The sequence below is a fragment of the Nematolebias whitei genome, chromosome 18, assembly GCF_014905685.2.
Source record: "Nematolebias whitei isolate Nwh7 chromosome 18, NemWhi1, whole genome shotgun sequence".
NCBI lineage: Eukaryota > Metazoa > Chordata > Actinopteri > Cyprinodontiformes > Rivulidae > Nematolebias > Nematolebias whitei.
This window is the reverse complement of record NC_056515.1, coordinates 23117469-23122960: the sequence shown is the minus strand read 5'-3', so window position 1 is coordinate 23122960 and position 5492 is coordinate 23117469.

Here is a 5492-nt window from a genome sequence, read left to right as displayed (position 1 = left end):
TATTTAGTAAGGCATTTAAACGTAATAGTTAAAGTTGTATTATACAAATATGACAAGTGGAAGAGACACCAAGATAACAGAGACAAAAGAGTTTGTCTCCTGTGAATATCTGCAGTTCCTTTCTTTATCTAAAACAGATCTGTCCTTGCTTTCTATCTCAGTCATCACACACCTGCCACACATGACAGCTGAATACAAGCAATACGTGCCTCAGCAAGGATGAACTCTCTGTGGAGCTATTATCTGGGGACCCTGTGCCATTAACTAACCACAGGGCTCGGGCTCATTTCAGGACTTTAGACTGTGGTTAACCAAACATTAACCACTCTGCTGGCTTTCCTAAAAACATGACCTTAATGACAAGATATGCAGAGTCTCTGAGGACAAACACCATCAAGTTCACCATCTCTGTGTACCCACAGGATGTGACAACCACAGATAATTCTGATTACCCTAAAGTGATAAAAATGAATTAAAGCCCCATTCCTTTGAAGGAAAGCATTTTTCCTGCCACCTTTCACAGCAAATTTTAGACCAAGATTGTCTTATGTTGAGAAATTATAGAGTTAAAGCCATTTTGATCAAACCATGAAAATATTTTTATGCTCAACCTTGTGATTTTGCAAGATATTCCACCTGCTATTAATGATTTTATATTTGTGTCACAGACAAACAAGAGTTGAGTCTAAAAGGTGATGCTTCCATAAACAAGGTAAGTTTATAATTTCTAAAGGTATTTTCAGTATAAATTACTTTAAAGTTTCATTAAAATTAGTCTAGGTGTTCATGAGATATTTGGCTAACAGACAGAATTAACTCCAAATAGTTAATGGCAAAAATCTTGCACAATTTTTGCACTAATAGTATGTGTGGAGAACAGTCATTGCTACTACCACACTAACATTTAGATCAATATCTCTAAAAATGTGTAAAGGTATAGCCATTTTGGGGGTTTCAAAGCTAAGTTGGATATGACAGCCATTTTTAATCAGGCTCACAAAAAATATTCAGTTTAGGTGTGCTCCAGTTTCCTCCCACAGACCAAAAACATGCATGTTAGGCTGATTGGTAACTCTAAATTGCCCCTAGGTGTGAGTGAGAGAGTGAATGGTTGTTTGTCTCGTTTGTCTCTATGATGGACTTGCAACCTGTCCAGGGTGTACCCCGCCTCTTGCACAGTGATAACTGGACATGGGCATCAGTGACCCCCGTGACCCGAAAAAGAAGAAGCAAGTCAAAGATAATGGGTGGATGGATGTACATCCTATGATTACCGGTACATTTTAATTTTCATGAGCTATTTTGATAACAGGGACACACATAAACACATCTAGGTAAAAACATTATAATCTTCTTTTGCATAACTACAGTGAGCAATAATAAAACTGATATCTACTAATCACAACTATTTTCCATATAAATATCAAACAAAATATTGATATCTTAAAAGAATCATGGAATATCAAATCTAGCATTACCACAGCTTGTTTTTCTAATAATAGAATTAGCCACAGAAAGAATCATGTGACTTAAAACATTTTTAATATAGTTCAGATAAAGCACCAACAAAGTTGGTTGTTGCACATTGAGCCAGAGCATATAAACATGAAATGAGAAACAAGCTGTGGTTGTGCTATGTGTCTACTGGTGGGGTTGCACATGTTGTTGATTGTGGTTTGACGGTGTGAAACAGAGTGCATACATACTGTCTGTGACATATGAAACCTAAAGGGTAACTCAAGTTCCAGCAGCGTTTTGTGGTCAGATGTTATAGATTTAGTACACCAGACAATCCTTTTAAATAGCTTTTCTTGATAGTGTAATGGTGTTTTATACAGGAAATGTATTTTATGCACTGTTCATCATTCTAACAAAGTTGTTAGGTCCTCTGGACAGATTCTTCTTGTTGAAATATTTCATCTTTCATCCAAAATACTTTGTCAGTCTGAGGAGTTGCAATAAACTCAGTCTTTTAAATAGCACCTTCTCATAGGGGATCAACCAGTTTGCTGGCCAAAACTAGCGGTCCACATGATAACCATCAGCATAACAGTTGATCATCAGTGCTCTGGTGGCTGCTTGCTATTCACAGAGGGTTGAGTGATACTAAAAATAACAGGGGAGAATAAGAGGGAATAAGAGGGGACAGTTGAAAACGGAGGCCTCCACCCCTGTTTAATGACTATCTTCCCTAAGAGGCTTAGGTTTCGATAAATGAATAGCAAATGTTAATTAATGATGGGCGGGTTCTTTGCACAAAGATGGCTTCCTTCACTTCTCTCTCAAGTCAGCAGGATGCATGAGGATATTTTGAAATACTTTGGCCATGATAGCCTCAAACTAGTTCGAGAGTTTGAGCAAACAGAAAGGAAGAGGGCAGACTACAGTAACCACTTGAGCTGATTTGAGAGAGGAATGAAGGAAGACACCTTTGTGAAAAGAACCCGTCCATCATTAAACATTTGCTATTCATCTATAGAGATATCAGCCTCTTGATAAGAGGAAAAGAAGTGGTGAGTATTGAGTAACCCAGAGATGTCTCAAAGGGTGAGAGACCAGTAGCAGAGAAGGTGAGAACGTTATAGGCGTATGTACGCTACCCAGACCAGATGTTTGCTTCATGATGAAGGATCATTTCATCTGGCCATTAGACTAGGGTTGGTATCCCAATGTCAAGCTGGATGAGCCTCCCAAGAGCACTGTAGAAAGCCTTCCAGATTTGGTAGATGAATTGTGGTCCTCGCTCAGAAGCGCATTCCATAGGAATGCCACGAATCCTAAATATGTGCTGTCATATTTGTCCATGAAACCCGATGATGCCAATCAGTTACTTAAGTTACAATCATGTCATAAAAACATAAAAACCTGGATGACCCTTAATTTTCTGCTTTTGCAGTCTTTCACTTTCTCTGGATGGCATTAATTTGGCCTGCAGTTCTAAAGTTAAAAACCTTAGTGTTATTTTTGATCAGGATACGTCTTTTAACCCCCATATTAAAAATGGCACCAAAACCACTTTCTTCCACCTGTGCAATGTCACCAAGATTAGAAGCATCTTGTCCAAAAATGATGCAAAAAAACTGCTTCATGCATTTAACACATCTAGACTGGACTATTGCAATTGTTTACTATCTGAGTGTCCACAAACTTCTTTAAAAAGTCTTCAGCTGATCCAAAATGCTGCTGTCAGAGTTTTAATGAGAGTTGATAGGACAGATCATATCTCTCCAGTTTTAGCTTCTCTCCTTTAGCTCCCTGTCAAATTCAGAATATAATTCAAAACCTTACTTCTAACATACAAAGCTCTCAACAACTTAGCTACAGCTTATATTACAGATCTTATTGTTCCATATTTTCCTAAAAGAGCACACTGCTCTCAGAGTGCTGGTTTACTTGTGGTTCCTAGAGTTTCCAAAAGCAGAACGGGAGGCAGAACTTTTAGTTTTCAGGCTCCTCTCTTGTGGAACCAAGATTTGGTTTCTTTCCTTTTCGATAAATCCTATAGTTAAGGTTGGCTTGGGTTTCCTGGGCTATCCCTTAATTATGCTGCTATAGGCTTAGACTGCCGCAGGACAAACTGACCACATTTCTTCACTTTGCTACTGTCTTTGCTTACTCTACTCAACCTGTTTTGCATTTGTAATTATTTTTTTCTATCCTTGACATGTGTTTTTGTCTTTCTTCCAATAGGAGGTACACCTGCACCTACATCTGAACCTGCCATTCTGTGTTCGTTTGTTTCTCCTTCCTGTTCCTCAAACCCAGCTGGTTGAAGCAGATGGATGCTGATCCTGAGCCTGGTTCTGCTGGAGGTTTCTTCCTTTTAAAAGGGAGTTTTTCCTGTTGCCTTTGTGCTTGCTCAGGATGGGAGACTGTGATGAAGTGAAGATTCAACAAGTCTGCTGGCTTCCTTATAGAAACTTTACTAATTGGATGTTCTATGTATGTGAATGTTTCTGTACAGTGCCCTGAGACAACTTTGTTGTGATTTGGTGCTATATAAATAAACTGGATTGAATTGAATTGTTGCCAAACTCATAATTTTGTTTAGCTGGTGAGATAAAACAGGAGAAAAAAGCACAGGGATGTACCTTGTCATTGGCCTTAAATCTCTGAGAGAGTACCGTACTTTCCCAACTCTAGAGTCTGAAGCGTTCACCTCAAGTATGAATTGTCGTGTGGGGTCAGGATGGGCTCAGAAGAAAAAAAAAAGTTATTTTAACTTATCGAAAGCTGAGTTGGCCTCAGGTGTCCACTTGAATGTTCTTAAGGTGGAGGTCAGTTAGGTGAGAGGTGCTGCGGTTCTACTGTAGTCCCTGGTGGACTTTCTGTAGAAACTGACAAATCCCAGGAAGCTCTGAAGCTACGTGTCAGGAACTGGCCACTCTGACACTGCCTTCACCTTTTCAGAAGAGTAAAGATGTAAAAGAAGGTGGTAACAACTACTGATGTCCTCAAAACTATCTAATAATTACTGATATAACCTGCTTGTTATATTATCATATTATCTGAAGTTTTTCTTGTCTTCGTTGAAACACTAAACCACATTTTAACAAGCTGTTACATTATCGGCAAATAAGGTTTCATGATGTAGCTCAGGATTACTCAACACACTTCCCCTGCACCAGGACAACATGATGTGTTGAGGGTGGGGGGGTTTAGGTGTAAACGGGCAGGTCTGTTCCAACCTGCCCCATGGCCTGTCGTCTCCAGACACAGTCTAGTGGGAGGGTAGGTTTCGGTTGACAAGTCTGAGCGAAAGTAGCAAAAGAAAAAAACAAGAAGTGTGTGAACATAGAAATGTATTTCCATCAGGGATGTTTGAACTATGCACTGAGAACATAAGTTTGTCTCATTCATTTTGTTTGACAATGTTCCATTTTGCTTGAAACAAAGGATTTCAATTACAAATTACAAATGAGCATGTCACATAATTGCACATATCCTGTTAGGTGTGCTGAAAAAAAGAAGGATTTCACATGACAATAAAGGGTAGGGATTATCCATACACATCACACTGTATATTAATCTTTAAAAGTTTACAAAGTTTAAAAAATTGTCATTTTTATGGCAAACATAATTAATTTTTTACATGTCTAAATCCTACTGTAACAGGATTTACATACAAATACTACTAATACAATCAATAGAAAACAAATCAATACTGGATCTCAAATATTTATAAGTGAATGCAAATTACTGACTTCAAAGCATTTATATTATAAAGAAAAATGCATGTCTTTAAATACAACTTAGACACAAGTCATATGGTTATGGCAATTGAACAAATAGTAATTAAGCCATAAAAGTCTGTTTTTTTACAATAGCTTATGTAAGTTAGTGAACTCTGAAGATTGTGAATAACTTTCCAAAATTTCCTCTCATTTATTGCATAATGTCAATTTATTGTGACATCTTCCTCCAGTCTTTTGCATTGTCTTCTATTCATACTAGTGACAATTGTGTATTTCTTCCTCTAAACATAGCTCTGA